The 19,978-nt window shown below is 36.8% G+C and overlaps 1 pseudogene; it reads right to left on the minus strand.

Moving 5' to 3' along the window:
* The window catches only part of LOC101343979 (40S ribosomal protein SA pseudogene), a 62,880-nt pseudogene extending 43,324 nt beyond the window's left edge, over window positions 1–19,556 (minus strand).
* Between the last annotated feature and the right edge of the window lie 422 nt (window positions 19,557–19,978).

Here is a 19,978-nt window from a genome sequence, read left to right on the forward strand (position 1 = left end):
TCAGGTCTCAGGGTCTCAGGGATGTTTTACAACAAAAAGGAATTTTCAACTTAAACATCCTGTGAGAACTCTGATTGGGGAGATACACACACACACACACACACACACACATATCCAGTCACCCGTTTGGATCATCAAAACACTTTCATATTTTGAAAGAATCAGTCCCCATTAGAAATGAACAGTTGTTTGGATTTCTAAAGGTCAAATACATTCATATTCAACTTCCTTCTTTACCAAGACAAGAACCAAAAAAATAAATAAAATAAAACCAACAACCGTAGCTGTCCATTCTACTCAGTGACTCTATAGGACTGAGAACTGCCCCATTGGGTTTCCAAGGCTGCAATCTTTACGGAAGCAGACTGCTCTATCTTTCTCCTGTAGAGAGGCTGGTGGGCTCAAACTGAAGACCTTTTGGTTAACAGCTGGGTGCTTAACCACTGAGCCATCAGGGCTCTGAGACAAAAACACCTCGCTCCATTTCTTAAAAAGATAAATAAAAGACAAAAAAAGAGGAGGAAAAAAAGCTGAACTAAAATTAATTTTCCTTATTTTGCTTTCTTCTGACAGTCAAAGCAAGTTAAAAGCTTTTCTATTCAAAATGAGATTGCTTTCCCTCCTAACACTGATATGGAGTTTTGTTCTTTCTTCATCTCTTTTCAGAATCCTGACTTTGGGGCACTTCTCAGCTTTTGCTTGCTGTGCTCAGGCGGTGACCTACATGCCTAGGTTAGAGTGGCAGGCTAGATAGAGGCTAACCTCCTACCTCAGCCATACAAAGGACTCCCCATTCCTTCACGCAGCCTTAGCCCACAACCAGCCACTCTCGTAGCTACTTTCTCACAGACCAGCATAATTTTTTCTGGGACTCTTATATTTTTATTTCTTTAACTCTCTTCTCAGCTTCCACACATGGTGGTCTTCATTCATGGCTTATTTTTTTCTAAACCCATCCCAAGAATAAAGTGACAATAAAGTCCCCCCAATTTCCCTGAAAGATTGGACAGAAGACAAGGGAGCAGCCAGGACTCTAGGGCATATCCTGCTTAGTCCTTAAAGCCAGTGCAATGTTCACAAAACAAAAGCAATGCAAGTGTCTTGCTACTAGAAGGCCATTGCTTCCCTCAGGTACTTTGGCAAAAAAAAAAAAGAAGAAGAAGAAATAAATAGACTATGAAGAACCTCTGTGGAGAGGAGGAAGTGAGGAAAGTCTTTTTGCATTTGTGTTATCCACATACTTCATGGCAATAGATTCGGCTTTGTCCCTGAAAGAGCTTTCATAGCAGACAACACGAAGCTTTTGGTGTTTTCTTTGTTCGAGTTAACTTTTTACAAGTCTGATTTCCTCCCACTCACCTTGCTCTGCCACAGCTTTGGCATATAAAGCATACCAGTGCAAAATAAAACAAAGCCTCTATTGTCTGCTCCCAAGCTTGTGTTATTGGCATTTTAAAGCAATATTCAACTCTCCTATAGAAGTAATTTTCCATCAGTTATTCTGCCCCAGGGTAGAGCATAAAGTGCAGAGAGGAGGAAGGGGAAAGAAGTCCGACTGGTATCATCTCTATACTAATATATATCAAGATTCACTTATGAGGGCCCCTTCCTCCTTATGCTGCAAGGACTTTTTTTCCTTTCTGCAAACCTGACATAAAGCCAAAAACTCCCAGGGAGGAAATATTTTCATTTAACTGTGCAAAGGTCAGACAAAAATATGGTAAGGGCGTTTTATTTTTCAACTCATATTAATCTTGGTTTTGCTCCGCCATAGAGCCTCTTGACACACAGTGGGTGTCAGCGCAAGGCCTTAATGCAGATTTCTGGCAGACACATTTCAAGGTTCTGTGGGGCTGCAATGACACAGGTGGTCAAGGATGGAATTGCACAACTCTGAGACCTTTATCAGCTTTTTTGATGCTGTTCTCCTCCCTTCTCAGACTTCAGAAGAAATCAGATAATAGCATCATTTTAAGCAAAGAGCTGCCTCTTGCATCAGCCCAATGCAAATGGTCCAATAAAAATTCTACAGTTTGCACCTGTGAAATCTGATGAACATTAAACATAAGGGTGATGGGTAAAATATCCAGGAAGGGGGAAAAGTTTCGGTTTTTTTGGTCAGTTAACTAAAAACAAGGAAAGCATGCTCCCTTTTTTTGTGAGAAGAAGAGGGATGTGGATGTGTCATAATCTTTTTGACAGGAGTGATTGTGGCATTTCCTCTCCCTTTTTCCTGCTGGTGTATTAAACATATTATTACCTGCCCAGTTAGAATAAAAATCTATTTTTTGTTTACCAAATCATATATAACTAGACCTATTACTTGCCTTTCTTAGGTTTTATGTATATTATATGAAGGAGTCCTTTTATTTAACATCAGTTACCGTGCTTATTATGGTTAGCAGGGAATTTGGTCATGCACTCCACCGATAATTGTCAAGCCTGAGCCAATCTAAAGAATAGTCTCCAACCACTGCTATTTGAGAACAAGCCCTGGACAGATGTGCAATAAGGCTGTATGTTGCAAAGGACTTTAACATATAAAAAGGTTATGAAGAAATATAACGACAGAAGATCCATTTCAGTACTGCCACAAAATAGTTTGCTTTCACCATATTTCTTAACCCTCTTCTCAGTTCCACACACGGTGGTCTTCATTCATGGCTTATTCTTTTCTAAACCACCACCCCTCAGCTACTTCATGCAAGTCTACCTACTTGGTGCTAGGGAATATAATAGGAACAGAGGTTCATATTTAGTTGTATGCCTTTGCATGCATGAGGCCACTGAAGAATTAAGATTCATTTGTAGAAGAATTCTTTTTTTATGAGTTTCATCCTCATAGTTGTTATTGTTACGTGCCGCCGAGTTGGTTCCAACTCATAGTGACCCTACGTACAACAGAACAAAACTCTGCCTGGTCTTGCTCTATCTTCACAATCGTTGTTATGCTTGAGCCCATTGTTGCAGCCACTGTGTCAATCCATCTTGTTGAGAGTCTTCCTCTTTCTCGCTGACCCTCTACTTTACCAAGTATGATGTCCTTCTGCAGGGACTGGTCCCTCCTGATAACATGTCCCAAGTATGTGAGATGTCCCATTCTCATAGAGAGAATGGTAACATTCTTAGTATTTGAGTTTATGCTATTTCAAATCACATGCAAAAATGCTTTTTGAAATCTTAGATAAAACTTTTAGACTAACAGCTACTGTGTACACTTTAGCCCTAAGGCAAAGAAGGGTGGAAAGACCAGGGTTTCTTTTTTATTTAAATATTGCTTAAATCACAGGAGCCAGCAGAGCTCTTGGGGGAAAAGTCAGGAAATAATAGGGTGAGAATATAAAGCACATAAAATTGACATGTCTCCATAATCTTCCCTAAACCTGCTTTTATCAGACATTGAAAGTAGCTGGAGTACATTTCATAAGCTGTTTTCCTTCTACTATTTGGAGTATATTGAAATCTTTCGAATAGCAGCTAAACATACTTAAAAGTAGGTTGCCAGCGTGTAAGTTAAGGGGAAAAAAAAGCTTGTAAAATAGAATAAATAATGTTTAACTATTATACATCACTTCTCTTTGATCCTTAAGAAACACTTTAAATTCACAGCTCAATTTTGTCCCTATGACAAAAACATGAAACACTTGTATATTACCTGTGAGTTTTAAATTTCAATTCTGTCTCTCCTAGAAGAAAATTTACATTTTATTAACCTTATTATTATTATTAGCTAAAATAATAAACATGTATTGAGAAATTAAATTATATTCTTGTCTTGTAAGTGCTAATATAAAAAGGTAAAAAATACAAAGAGAGAATACTATTCCCTAGTTAAAACAGAATGCTCAAGTGTGACATGTTATATAAAAGGGCCTCTTCTCATGTTCCCCAACCTTCAGAACCAGAGAAAACTTAGTGTAAAAGTGAGATTGGAGGTAAACCATGATATTTTGTAAATGATTTCTTTTCTTGTCATTATATATATAATCTTAAACTGTATCTTTAAAAATATTTATTAATTTATGCCTCTCAAAATTTGATTGTGAAAGCTGATTCATGATTTTCAAAAGTCAGAGATTTGTTTATGTTTATGTAAGAAAAACTAAAAATATTAAGCAAACTTTATGAACTGAAACAACTGGCTTACTTAATAGTCTTGAATTATTTTTGTGGGTTAAAATATAATTATCAGGTTACCTTTACTTTTTAACATTCAGTAAATTTTTCCAATAACTGAAATGATAGGAAATTTTGAAATGTGGCTCTGGAAATTATTAACATTTGTTCTCTATCAACAGAGAAGAAACGAGAAGCGATTTTAGTGTGTATAATTTTTTGATACAGCACAGAGATTCTTCCCAATATTTTCCAGCAGGCCACTAAGTTGTTTGACCCGCTGAATCTGTCTCACTTGGCTAGAGATAGCCTGTCAAATCCATCAACTACTGACTGGAATAGATTACTGAGTTGATGGAGCAAAAGGATTAGGCCCATCTTTCTGCAAGAGACTCTGTAATCATGATGAGAGGTTATTGTTGCCTGGGAGCTCAAAAGAGACAAATCACACTGCACGCAAGGATCAACTAGAGCTTTTTGTAATGTAACAGACATTGAAAAACAATACCATTCCCTACATGCACCACTAAGCCCAGTGAACATTAGAAAGGTATGTTTAGCTCTCATAAAAGGTACAGCTGGAATATTTTAACAAAAAGAATAAATTTATTTGGGAAGATTTCCAAATAAATTGTATCTTTCCTTAAAACTTAATGCTTCTGATTAACTGAAATTAATTCAAGGTTTTATTTTTGGCTTTTATAAAGAGAACATGATATATTTTAAAGGCAATATTCTCATTTGCTTTAAAATATAAATTATATTATTCTACTCATATAAATGAATATATAAATGTGGATAGGTATATTAATATAACTATTGCTCAAACACTGTGAACTTGGGCTTAGAAAAGCTAATATTCTTGGGATTTTACTGGGTTAAAAGCCAATGACAGAAGCTTTCCATAAAACCAGCTTTGTTGAATGCTTTAACATAAGATGTACGATTCAGCTCACTTTAAGGATAGATTGCTTAAATAAATTGTACCAGCGCTCTAATGCATGACATGGAGGGTTAAAAATACATTTCACTGTCCTATCATTAACTGTGCTATTTTTCTTTTTATCTGACCTCCAGAAAATGGACTTTTTATTTTATACTATATTCCTGTTTTCTTTTAGTTCACCAGTGAAATGGGATCACTTTTATAATATATAAGTTCAGTCATACAGTCAAGCCTGTGTGCCCTAATTGAAAGAACATGTAAAATATGACAAGTACATATAAAGACGTGGCCTCTGAAATGTATAAAACAACACTAGTAGGTAACAACATCCCATTGAGGAATGTGTTCTGATGACAGAAAAGCCAAAGAGTTATTTTCAATATGGTCAGAATCATGGTTTATACTAATACAAAAGGATTCTGCAAGGAATAGGATTACATAACTGCATTTACTTTTAACATGAAAGTCCTAATCTTCCCAGTCACTCAAAAAATGTCTGCTTTTCTTGTGGTGTAGAAATTTGAGGAATCTGGGCATTATAAAAATGAAATACATTTTTTACAATCACCCATGGTCTGCAATTTCTAAATTTTAACATTATGATATCAAAGATGAGTGTAAAGTAAAGTGAACATCACGTGGTTTAGAGTCTGTTATAGATATACCCTCGGAGCTTTATATATATGTTTTCAAAATTATTCTTCACGGAATTTCTGTGAGGTAGGCATTATTATCTTTATTTTATAAATGGGGAAACCAGGGCTCAGAACATGAGTCCACCATCACTGAACTGGTACAGAGGAGGTAAATTCAACACCAGATCAGTCTATTTGAACTTAATGGGATAGTCAGCCAGATTACAAAAGTTAGAAGGCTTCTTCTTCTTTATGCGCTAAGAGGCATTGTGTTTTATGTGACTAGGTGTGGCTATACAATAGCCATCACTGAAAAAGAGAGAGTGAAATTACACTTACTTAGTACTCTATTCCTGTCTCACTTTGTCCATATCGTACTGTGGTATCATTAACTTCACTCATTTGCCCGCTTAAAATCTAAAACTTAAGTTGTACTCTTCAAAAGGACTGGGGCTTTGTCTTGTTCATTTTTGTATCCTCAGCACCTAATAGACTATCTGATTTACAGAAAAGAATGGTTGTATGAATAAATAACCATGATGTAATGAATGAATCATTAATTAGAAAAAGATTAGTTGTTTAATTGTAGAAGACTGGGAAGGAGGACTTAGATAAAAACTCAATCCAAAATATTTCTAGAACTGTTTATAAGAAACTAACTGCAGAACAGTGTCCACAATGCTTGTTAGTTTGCAAGATTTCTCTATCTCTACTGTATTTTTGCCAGATTTATTTCATCTCAACTCTGACTCCATACTTTCATATACAAAGCAGTATTCGTTTCTCTGATTTTTATTTTCTGAGATTACATCTGAAGTATATAACAACAGTTGCTTTGAGGTCCTTCATGGGATTGAAGAATTCACTTATTCACATTTACCAGACACTTCCCTGGGTAACAGGTGCTAGGGAAACCAATACAAATGAAATATGGTCCTTAATAATTATAATAAACGCATGATCTCGCCAATAGAAAAGCCTGGAAAAGACCACAGCGCAATGTTGTGATTACTATAATAGAAGTGAGTTCAAGGTGCTAAGGAAGAACGAAGAGGGAATCATCAGAAAGGAGATGTGAGCTGGCTCTTGTTAGAAGAATATGAGTTTTCTAAAAGACAAGGGGAGAATAGGCCATTCTAGGAAAAGGGTTAAAGACAATGAGGCACCAACAAGCAGGGCTATTGAGTACCATATGAGGCAGAGTGGATGTGTGGACACATCCCAACACTGACAGGACAACACTGTCTGAAATTTATATACACTGTCCCATGCCATACTCCTGTGTTTGATAGCTCTCTGCTTCTTGCCTTGTTATCCTCTAGATTTCAGAACTTTAATTTTCCTTGAACCAGCTTGACTCTTCTTTGTCAACTCTCATTACTGACATCTCTGAAATTCTACTATGACAAACAAATGTACTTAATTATGAATAAAACCTGATCCATCACCATGGAAGCCAGAAGCTTAAACAGCACTCTGCCTTTGCTCAGCTCTGTGTCCACTGGCAGATGATCTCATGTGGGTTTAAACAAGTCACATCCTTTCCTGAATCTTGGTTTCATTATTTTAAAAACCATCTCCTTTAACTCTTTGCTCGAATGTCACCTTTTCAATGAGGTGTATCCTCAACACCCTATTCATTAAAGCAGACTGCCCTTAACAGCTCCCACTCCCTATTCCTGTTACATGCTTTATTTTTTTCCCCATTTTCTGCTAGCACTTATCATTTTCTAACATTCAGTATAATTTACTTATTTATTGTGTTCATGTTTTATTATAAGTCCATCACACTAGAACATAAACTCCACTAGGGCAGAGATCTTCATGTGTTTTGTGATAGATGTTTGGGATAGATGCAACTGATCTATTCCAAACAACTAGAATAGTTGTTTGCACAGAGTAGATGCTCAATAAACATTTACTGAATGGTTGAATTGAATGTATTCCACTGAGAGACTTCTGCTTTGTCTTTCATTTCTATTATTAAATGATAGAGAATTTTACCACATTATATCATATAGTTTCTTACTTGAATTTATTTTAAAATAGAGAAATGCAAAGTGGATAAGAGTCGTCTTCAATATTTTTGGAGAACGAACAGGGTGGTTTAAAGGAGGCGTCTGACTCTTGCAATATTTATGGAAGTTGTACAAAAATGGTGGGGTTAAAAGAAGGCTAATTGTTCCTCTGGACACCTTTGGCTGACTTGCTGAGACTCTTCATATCTGAATGATAATGAATTGACATAATAAATATACAGTTGCTAGTAGGTAGAAAGATTTAGATATTCAGTGGAGAAAAGTTGGCAGGCATAGGCTAAACTGTATCACCCCTGGGGCCTAAACAAATGTTACTACTCAGTCCACTGAGATTTTTTTCCCAAGGAAGATGGATGCTTTGGACCTTTAAATAGTTTTAAATTGTGTTTCTTTGTGCAAGGATTTAGCTAAGCAGCTCTCTAGATTTTTGAAAGCAGAAATGTGAATTTAAAGCCCAAATCAAAGATGAAACTATTCACTTGTCTTGGTCTATTGATTTCATATGTTCATAGAAAGCAGATTTTTTTTAAAAGCTGTTAATCTTATTCCTATTACATCAATAGTGTAAAGGCTGAGGGAGCACTGGGGATGTTTAGAGGCCCATTCTACTACATCTAAATTACTCTGCCAGATAAAATGTCACAACGTGGGTGCTTAGATGTGACTGCTGACCTCACCGCTGCTGAATCAATTAATCTGTTTTCAGCTCCATTTAAAACAATTTCCAAACGTCTATGCTCTCAATAATAATTCTAATCAGCTACTTAGATACCCTATGGAGACAGAACATATTAGTTTGGTTATCACTGCTATGTACACATGATTATAGCCCAGAACTGAACATATTGCATGTTTCTCTGGTCTAACGCACAGCTATTCTGCTGCTACCTTTCGATTTCTTTAATAATCATACTACTTTACACCTCATCACTGAGGATAAAATAATAAATATATAAACATTTTTTAAAAATAAAATTTATACGTCACTATTTCTATCCAATAACATCATTTTGATTTCACTTCCTAATAGCCCCTCCCATTGATATGCCCCCAGTTCAATTCACATTGCCATTGTTTTTATTGGGGGGGATGGTCTTTGGTTCACATCTGCTTGGATTACCTCCATGGAATCAAATTGTTGTGACGCAGATGTTTTCAGCCTGGCTCTTTTGCTACAGTCATTTTGGCAGCAGGAAGTTTTAATGTTACAATTCAGATATGGCAGTTTGAATACGAAGCATTTTGGATTTTCTCTGTAAGCACAATTAGCCAACAAGTGGAAATCAACCCTCATCTCAAGGTGCAACGGCAAGGAACGCAGGAAATAAGCAGCATTCTGGCAGAAATGTGGCATATCCAATCATAGAGGATCACTGAAATAACTAATTGTCTTGATGCCCCTGAGTCCAATTGGAAGGCAACAAGGCAGGGAGTGGACAATGAACCAGAAAATGAAGAAAAGGGAAGTTGACACAGCTGACAGGGAAGTCAGCCATTTCCTCCACGTCCTAAAGTCTGCCACCCATTTCACCTGCCAATAAACCCTATGAGGCTCTGGAGATGGGCTGAGGCCATGGATTGCTGGATAATTCTCCTCTGTTTGTGACAGGTTATAACAACGCAAAAAAAAGAAAAAGTGACCAACCAAAAGAATTCTGCTTTAAAGTAAAGAAATTCAAGAAGATGGACACACAAAACATACGTGGAATGTTCATTGGTTCACAGCACCTCTGGGATGTCAGAAGATGACCCCCAGCACAAAAGGCAGGACTAGTGACTACATGGGAGTAAAAATTCCAGCTATGTTTAAAGGTTGTTCTCTGTTCTTCCTGTCAAGAAGGAACTACAGGATAAGAGTGAAGAGTAGAGATTGCATAGATTTTAGTGAGAGATTTACATAAAATGGAAGCACCTCTTAGAAAAAAGACTTCACGTCAATAATTGGGATTTTCAGGAAATACGAAAGGAAAAGCCATTAATTACTGTTTCAAGAATATTATCCCATTATAAAGTAATAAACTCTTTATGCCAAATGGAAATTAAAGTGTCTCTCCTATTGTCATAACACAAGAAAACTAGAGAGAACTCAGCTGCCAATGAGAACAAAGAATATGCTCAGATTAGAGAGACATTGGGCTACATCCTCACATACCATATTTTGTTATAATTCATTCATTAAACAAATACTTACCTACAATGTGCCAGATTATAAGCTCTGGGGATACAGCAGTGAATAAATAAGTGTATAAATAATTTCCTGCCCTAATAGAGCCTACATTCTACTAGGAGGAGATGAACGTTGAATATTTAAATAAAGATATGAAGGAAGTGAAGGAGAAAGTCATGTAGATTATATGAATAAAAGTTATGATGATTATAGATAGGTCACAATTATTGATCACTTACTACTCAATTATGCCTTGTGCTAAAATTTTTACACATGTAACCTCATTTAATCCTGATAACATCTTTATGGCCCAAGCACAGATGAGAAAAACTTGTGAATGAATTTCTAATTCAGATAGTTAATGGTAGAGCTTACATTTGAACCCAGTACTATCTGTCTTAAAGTCCCTGAACTTGACCACTATTCTCTGCACGTAAACAGTAGTTATGACCCACAAAGTCTAGAAAGATACATATGTTTAGTCAATTCCCAGAGAGTCTCCTTTATTATTCACTAACTTGCTTAAATCCAGGTGACTGTGCAAAATATTTCTTTATTACTGTGTTGGTTCCTTTCAGTTTGTACAAAGTTTACCTAAGATCAGTGTGCCCAAAGTCCATTAACTTTGATCTCTTTCTATTCTTTCTATGCGTCATATGGAGATTACTTAGCACACACAGTGCTAAGTTTTGGGAGTTTAACCACAATTCTCCGACAACAGTAAAAACTCTATTCTCCTTTTATTTCTGGTTAGGAAATGGAGGCTCAGAGAGAATGATAACCAACACCTAACCCACAGAGTTTTTAAAAAAGTTCCTAAGTTAAACTAAAATATGAATTTAAGTAATTTAGCTCCAATTAATAGAAGAATCCTTTCTACTACTGCCTCTTAATTATTTCTGAATGTTATGTATAATGGTATAATACACAATTTATAAGCAACGTGAGCAAAAAAAAAAACTCTGAAAATAAACACCAACATGTGACATGATGATATCCCAGGAAATTCAGTTTCAAAAAAAATCACTTTCCAAATTCTTATTTCCTTTATTGCAATTCTTGAGGTGTTTTCAGAAATACATTAATCAACACTTAATGTAGATCATTTTCCAATTGGTAACCTATTTGTATAATTTTTTAAAGTAGCATGTCAATTTTATTGTAAAAAAGTACATGATAGGCTCCTTATTAAATCATAAATATTTTGAAAGTTGAACTATGATCTATGTGGATTGACAATATTTTACTGAATTTTATCCCTTACGGAAATATTTGTTGAATGAAATAAAAATGATAAAGGGGTTAAAACACTTTCTCTTTATAATAGATCTTAAGTAGAACCTGAGGTTATATAGTAGGAAGTAGAATCAGAATACTACATCTGGAATAGAAAATTCTGTACTATGTTTCCTATAATGTACACAGACCAGATTCACTCATTACCGAAGCAAAGGTGACAGGACTCTCCAGGCCCTGCATGAGACTGAAATGTAAAATATTTGAAAAACAAAGATGTTCTTTTAATACATTTTTTTGAAATTATTAAGAGCAATATGATCTTATCTAAGTCATTCCACCTTTTAATAAGAATTGGTAAGTTATTTAATAGTTATTTCTAAGGTCAGAGTGAAGGGCTTTGTCCTAAGTGAATTTCAAGAGCTACAGGGTAAATGAAGTAGGTGTTTTAGGGGAAAAGATGCCTCACCTGTTGTATAGCACTGTATTTTTACACAAATAATGAACGCCTTTTGCATTTGTTTGCTGGCCGCACCCTCCTCCCACGAGGTATTTTCATCAGCTTGGTATGCTAATTTTTTTTTACAGTAACATGTGCTAGAGGATTGGCATGGTGGCACTTGTGCCTTGCAGGGGGAGGGTGCGGCCAGCAAACAAACGCAGAAGGTACACATTATTTGCATAAAATATGATATACCCCTATAATCTCACAGTCACCTCCTTTCCAGCAGAAAAGATCATCCTGATTTGCAGAAAGAGGAGATGTACCTATTCCAGTGGGAGGAAATAGGCAATACACAAATAAATACATAAAATATATAGAGCATAGCTAGATGATGATAAACGTTATGAAGGAAAATAAAGCAGGAAAGAGGTATTGAAAATTATTTTTTAATGCTCCATAAATCATATTTTATGAAATCTCCTGAAATTTGAATGTTGCCAACTGATTTAAAAAATAAAAAGTTAAAAAAAAAAATGAGAAAAACAATGTAGGCCAATAGCACACAAGCCAAACAAAACAAGGCGTATCTGGGCCAGGTTTTGGCAAATAAATCCCCTGGATGTGAACTGGTTGACCTTTCTTATAGCTTCACATTCTAAAGGCTTATAATACTGTGAATTAGCAAAAAGAAGAAAATACAGCCCCAATTTTAAAAGAAAAACCAGTAGAATTCATAATCAGAGAAATCTTTATTTGACAATTATGTAATGAATCACAGATTCAAGCTTTGTTTATGCAATTGATTTGGGATATGGGCAGCAAGTATTCAACAAAATGGAGCTTTAGATGGTGCAGGAATTAACAAGTTTTCAAAAGGCTGAAGCAAGCGTAAATTATACCAAGTCTATGCAAAGAAAAGGAAAGTTTTCCCAGTTACCCAAAACATGCTTTGTTCCCAGGAAAACCAGATCTTTGAACCAGTTCTTCCCAGTTCAGTCATGGCTGAGGAAGCAAAACTGGAACAGACCCAAATGTTTACAATTTGGGTGCTCTCGAATCGTAACCAGAATGGGACAAATTACAGGTCAAAACTGCTAGAAACGTAATCTCTCGCTTAGAAAACAAGGGCAGCATATGCACTGCATAGCAACCAAATCTCCTGCCCGTGGGATTTTGAGCAGAGTTGGAAACAGTGGTGCCCAGCTCAAAGATGGTGGCCGATCACTCTGCTTTGAACATGTGTTGCTTTCCACAGTCCTGCCAATATCCAATCTGATGCATCGGGCTCCTGAAAGGGCTCACTACGCCTCTCCCAAGTCACCTATTTCAGGGCTTCGACTTAAAATTGTTCCCATTCTGGTGATCATTCCAGACGACCCAATTGTAAACATTCAGTTTCACTTCTTTGGCCATGACTGAACTGGTTTGAACCAGTTTGAAGGCCTAAGGAAAACTCAGAAAACAGCTAGAATAAGAAAAAGGTAGGGCAGTACTGTTGCATTAGTGAAACTTGCAATTAATCGAGGACATTTTGATGGGAATTTATCATCAACGGACGCTCCCTGAGGCTTGTTATTCTAAGGATCCAACATACTGATTATTATTGTATCTTTTTGTACTGATAAGAACTTTTTTTTTTTTAAGTTCTGATTTTTAAATACATCCTGGGACTGGTGGCTCATATTCATGAATTGTTCAATCTGAGCATCTGTCTTAGCCACAAAGGTTTTCCAAAACGATAGCCTTCACCATGAAGTTTCTTAAGTTTTACCATTTCACAGTTTACCTTTCTAACCAACACATCATGGAAAACATAAGTAGACTGGCAAGGCTTTTCTTGGTTGTCCTCAATGCTGTCTGGAATCAGCTATTGGCATCTTCTGTCAAGTCATTTGCCTGCCCTCTCAGGTTATGCTTTCCATCATCTTCTTCCACCTAGATTTGGCAGACCTCTTGGAATTAGACTCAACTTATCTTCTGCATCAGGTTGTGGAGGGTTTTTTTCAATTAAAAGCACACACAGAAAAGATAAAGCAAATAACCATTGGTAGGTTTGACATCAATGAAAACTGCAAGTACAGTCTTCAATTTTTTAACGGTGGACTACTTTTCCATGACAAAATTCCTTTCACAGGAGTTATAAGTTACAGTTTTTGCTCAGGACATCTTTAGTAACTATCTTCAGTTTTCTAAATGCAATTTCATTGTTCTGCAGATCAGCAAGGCTCCCTTCAAAAACACTCATTGAGGCCATCAGATACAATTCTGGTTCTTCAGTCCTTGTGACTCATGTCTTTCCAGTATTTTTTATGGTGAACATAGCTTTCCTTCACATCATACCAATCTTTCATAGAAAATATATTAACCACTTTAATCTTGGCTTCCTTTCTGCTGCCTTCTCTAAGTTGCTTTTTCTTCCTGACTGCTATGGTTCTGCTCAGAAACCCAAAGGGCAGCAAATGTATTTTTAAATAATTCCAGATATCCCCGGCACCATAAAAACTGTATCCAGAGAAATAAAATGTGTTTGAAGAAAATAACCTTTAAAATTCTCTTCTGAAATTGTGCCATAGCACTTATGTTAAAAATGAGAGTTTTTTTTTTCTTTTCTTAATATCACTTTAAAATATTATCCCTTTCAAATTTGATTTATGTAGCTACTGGATGAAGGAGCTCTTTTAAATAATTGCCAAGAGAACAAAATGAGAATCAAACTGTCAAATTCCCTAACATTATTTTGTAGGTAGCCTTAAATACTTCTTTAATGCCTGTGAGAAATCTAATATTGGTAATCTGTCTCTGTCCATTTCTCTCTTCCCAGATAGCTAATGACATGCATTATACTTCCCTGACTGTGTGTACCTTTCATTTTACGCAAAGCCTTTAATCCTTCTCTTTTTAGATAAAATGCCATAACCATAGTGTAGTAGGTTAAGATTGATTGACAAGTGCATATAATTATAGCTTCAATAGTGGAGTATGTTTTACAGTTGAAAAAACATGCACAACCTTGAAAATAAAGAAGTTGTGCCCTTTCTCTGGGATAAAAGGATCATATCAAATTGGTTCATTTCTTTGCTGGAATGAAATAAAAGATTTCCTGTAACAAAGAACACCACCCAAAAGGCTCCTGGAGGATGTCTTTCTTGACTAGATAATGCTTTGCCAATAAGGAAATCAAAAGAGATAAAAGTGGAATTTTAGGAATTTATTCCCTTTTACTTCATTTCCCATTCATAGTCCATACACAGTTAAGAACAAAAAGAGACAATAGCAAAGAAATGTAACTTTCAAAAAGAGAAAATTATAAAATATATAAAAGGATGACGTTTATGAATTAAAGCCAAGGGTTATACTTGGTTAAATAAGCTTCCCCTACTTTACTTTCTGGCTTTAAATTATAGAAAAATCTACAATAAATTCATGATATAGTCCTCTAGTCTTAGAATTCTGTTTCAGTCTATTAAGTACAAAAACAGTCATAAAGTTAGGATTTTTTGTTAAGACAGGATTGAATACACCAATTGGAAATCTTAGATTTGGACAGTCAGTAGAAATAAGGAAGGTTCAACCATCCAGCAGTAGGTATGGTAATTGTAGGCATGTGTGTTGTGTGTCCCTGTTTGCCTGTGTGTGTATCTCCTTTCATTTGCTCACCCAGTGACTGGAGCATTATTTGAGCACCTACTATATGCTAGGCATCATTCTAGGTTCTAGGGATATACAAGTGAATAAAACAGTTCCTATCCTTATAGAATTTATTGTCTAGTGAAAAAGCCATGCAATATACTAACAAATGCATAATATACCAACTGGTGATAAGTGCTATGCTATGGAGAAAATGGAAAGCAGTGTAAAGAGAATAGGGACTGTGAGAAGTGGATGCTATTTTATATAAGGAGTTTAGGGAAGAACTCTATGAAAAGATGGTATCTGAGCAGATAGATACCTAAGGACCATTAGGGAGTATAATGTGACTATTCAAGAGACAAGCATTGAAATCAGGAGAAACGAAAGGCACTGAAGCTAGGGCATATTGATGTGTCTACAGGCACGAGAGAGGGGCAAGGAACTAGAAAATGGATGCAAGAGAGTGATAATCACGATGCACCGTGGGATTTGGTGGGTAAGGAGAGAAGTGATACCATGAGAGGGTGAGAGACAGTAAAAAAAAAAAAAGTGATAGAATAAATGAACTGTAGACTACAGTAGGGTTAAAGAATTGTCAGAGTCAAGATGGAGAGGGAGTGGCTTAAGGAGACAGAAGTTGAGGTTGTGGGTGAGGTGCCGTTAACAGCAATGATAAGGTCTAGGGGATGACCACAGGAATGAGTAACTCACGACAGGAGGTGAAGGCATTGAACTGCTGGGATATTGAATCGATCACTGTGGAACTATTGAAATTACCAAGAATTATACTAGGATTAGTATTCAAAATAATGACAGTGAGCCAGTTTCTAAAACCTTCATGGAATAAGGATTGAGCCCATGAGTTCACAGATGATCCCAACCAGAAGAGAAGAGGGTGGTGTGATCCAGAGGTATGTGTTTCAAAACTAAAGAGTTTGAGGAAGGAAGAAGGGACAAAAGTCTGAAAGCAGCACAGAGGAGCCATGAGGGTACTTAGCCTAACTGAAAGCATGTGAGGTTTATGGGGTATTGTAAAGAAAGAAATACAACAGTAGAGGACTCCAGTGGATGCAGGGTCCTCAGGGGAGAGCCGGGTTTCAAAATTTTACTGAAAGAAAGAAGGTGAATATAGCACAGAAAGAAAGTATGTAGTTACAGGAGATTCTTCTGCTGACTTATTCTCTGCATGAGTTCCAGAAGGCACAGATGCAGGGTTTAGGAACTTGGAAAGGGATGGAAAAGGAGTCAGATTAGGAGATACACAAAGGATGGGAGTGCAGATCATGAGGAATGACATGTAAGGTGGGCTTCTTATCGCAATTAACACTAAAAGAGATGTAAAGCAGGGTGGACATAGTCCAAATGATCTCCTTGGTGAATTGAAGCAGAGAAGCTTGGCATGAGGAAGAAGGGGGTAGCATTATCAGGAGCACCATAGTTCTGGGGTTCTTTTTGTGCTCTGATTGTAGATATTAAGCTATGATCCCCTAATGCGAGGCTTTTTAAAAGGCATAGGGGCCTCCTTGTCCTCTACAGTGTGTTTTCAGGAATGAAGAAAAGCTTGCTTATGTCAAGATACCCCCAATGCTGGCAGTCCTCAGTGTCCCCCATGAAAAGATACAGAAGGGAATTTGAGGTTAAAAAAAAGTCTGGTTGTCTTCAGAATTTTTTTCTGGCCTTTTAATCTCTTATCCCTTTCTACTCAAAGACATAAGCAAATTCAACGAATACTAGCAGAGATGCTCTTCTGGAAACAAGTGCGCTCCCCAAAGTTGCTTCAGAGAATCTCCTCAAAGCAGTTTGAAAATCACAATTCTAATCCACAGAGAGTTTATTTTATGGAGCTATGTTTATGTTTCCTCACAAGAAAATGTCTTCATTTCTCAATAGCTCTTTCTGATTAATAAAATCTTGACTTCCTGAAACACAATGGTTCTGGGGCTACTCTGGAGATGAGTAGATTAAATGTAATTTGTCTACTACAAGGCTGCACATCATCTCTTCCATGCAGCTAATAGAACCTCATTGTGTCTCCTTTTTGCTGTGCTAAGCACCTCTGCTTGTCCTGATAATATAATTTTCAGGTGATTCACCATTTGAACACTTGGATGTTGTCTGTGAAGAGAAGAATTTACCAGGCCCATGATCACTTTCATCCTGGATATCATGCTTCTATTCATAAACTCTGGAGACCTAGTGGTACAGTGGTTAAGTGCTCTGCTGCTAACCAAAAGGTCGAAAGTTCGAATCCACTGGCCGATTCTTGGAAACTCTATGACTCTGTCCTAAAGGGTTGCTATGAGTGGGAATCAACTCGATGGCAACAGGTTATCCATAAAGTCTAAAAACCCATGAAAGTGTACTTCAGCCACATGCTGCCCTAAAAATCTTTTGAGGAAATTGGCTGCCTTCCACCTGTCTTAGTCATCTAGTGCTGTTACAACAGAAATACTGCAAGTGGATGACTTCAGCAAAGAGAAATTTATTTTCTGACAGTGTAGTAGGCTCGAAGTCCAAATTCAGGGTGTCAGCTCCACTGAAAGCCTTTCTCTCTCTGTCAGCTCTGGAGGAAGATCCTTGTCCTCAATCTTCCCCTGGTCGAGGAGCTCCTCAGGCGCAGAGACCCAGAGTCCAAAGGATGCGCTCTGCTCCCAGTGCTGCTTTCTTGGTGGTATGAGGTCCCCCGTCTCTCTGCTCACTTCTTTTATATCTCAAGAGATTGCCTCAGGACACAATCCATCCTTGTAGATTGAGTCCTGCCTTACTAACACAACTGCCACCCATCATTCCTCATCAACATCATAGAGGCAGGATTTACAACATACAGGAAAATCACACAATACCAGGAATCATGGCTGAGTCAAATCGATACACATATTTTTTGGGGGACATAATTCAATCCATGACACATCTAACAAGTGAAGGGGGGAAGGGTATCAATAAGGATATTTTTCACCCATTAATACTGTAAAGTTAAAGGTACCAAAATATTCAGCTGTCATGTCAGAAATCACAAAACAGGATCCTAAAGCAATTGGACACTTCAAGATAATTTGAGAGGAGCAGGAGAGGTGGTTCAGAAACCCAAACATTTGTAGAATGAGGTCAAGACTTGACAAATCTTTCAAGAAGAGGTAGAGGGCAATTGGAGGTATAAGAAAGATCAAAGAAAATGTGGAGGGAGCTATGGCATGAAAAGCTTTCTTGGAAAGCCAGTCTGGGTGGTGGGGAAGAGGGAAAGGATGGATTGAAACACAAGTGAAAATAAACACTAAATCTGGACATAAGAGCTGTATTAGGTAAAACAGAAGCAGAAAGAAATATAACTTGACACTGGCATTTTTTTTCTTTTTTTTTCTAGCTGCCAGTGGATGATGGTGAAAATTACAATGCCTACTAGTACAGTTTGGGGCCACTGCCTTGATTCAGGCTAATGAGGCTGTATTTTATCCACTTTTGTTTTTGTGATGATTTTGTAAGTATTACTATTGCAAATACTGACACAATGAAAAAGACAAATAATGCCTTAGTATTATTTTGAAAATGGTTTTGATCTTTCAGATCCCCTAATAGACTCTTGGTGACCCCCATGAGTTTGTGAACTTCACTTTGAGAAGTGCTGCATATATTTTATTATACTCTCCATATGATAATCACATTTTCCAGCTTTAGTCAAAGGTAAGATTTTTTTCCCCCTACCCCAGCTATGCCTGCCACTGGAGGGAAATACCAAGGAAAAGGGCCATCACTGTTTTCCTCTTTCTAGCTCCATGTCAACCCCGCTGGCTAACAATTGTTCCTGATGTCTCCTGGGTTAGAAAGCTGGTTTGGTGTTTTCTGGGCCTGACACAGGTTTAAAGCTTTCCTGGGGTGATGTCAAGATTCTTCAGAGACCTCCCTCTCCGAGAGCAAGGATGGTTTGCCTGAAGTTCCCTTGATGAGTTGAATGTATCTCTGTTGTTGTAGATTGCTGCTTCCTTCTACAGTCTCTAAGAGTCCAGTTAGCTTTAGCTGGTCTCTGGCCAGGCTGTTTATCCCATAGTAGATTACATGTCAGTTTGTTCTCCATCTATTTGTGAAAATTTCCTCAAATATTTCTATCTAGCTGAAAGGTTCTGAGTTATACGATATAACCATTTAGCAATTGAAAAGTCCACAATGTCCAATCAATTTATAAACTATCTAAGAATAACATCATTCTGTTGAGCAGCAGATACTTTATTTAACCACTCTAACAGTCATAGAGTGCCCTCATAGTAACTGTGTCTATATGCAATCAATGACCTGACCTATAACATTGTCAATTACCTTGACCATCTTTAAAATCAATAGGATTCACCATGACCGAATTAACTACAGGGTAATCAACAATTTTTGCTAGGATAGTCAAAATAAAGTATATAACTGTTGTCTATGTTTCACTATCTTATGACAAGGTGAGTGTGACTATTTACATTTACATATTTACATATATTTAAATATGTCATATGCATTAACACATAACATATTTTTATGCAAATAATGTGCACTTTCTATGTTTGTTTGCCAACAATGCCTTCCCTCCCTGCAAGGTATTTTTGTAAATACACTATGCTAATTTTTGTTATAGCAACATTTAAAAAAAAACTGGTATAGCATCACTTATGAAAATACATCGTGGGGGAAGGGTGTGGTTAGCAAACAAACATAAAAGGTGCATGTTATTAGCATAAAATACGGTATATTATTTTATATAATTATAGGTTTTTTGGTTAAAATTCAAAA

This window comes from Trichechus manatus, unplaced genomic scaffold (assembly GCF_000243295.1).
Source record: "Trichechus manatus latirostris isolate Lorelei unplaced genomic scaffold, TriManLat1.0 scaffold00121, whole genome shotgun sequence".
NCBI lineage: Eukaryota > Metazoa > Chordata > Mammalia > Sirenia > Trichechidae > Trichechus > Trichechus manatus.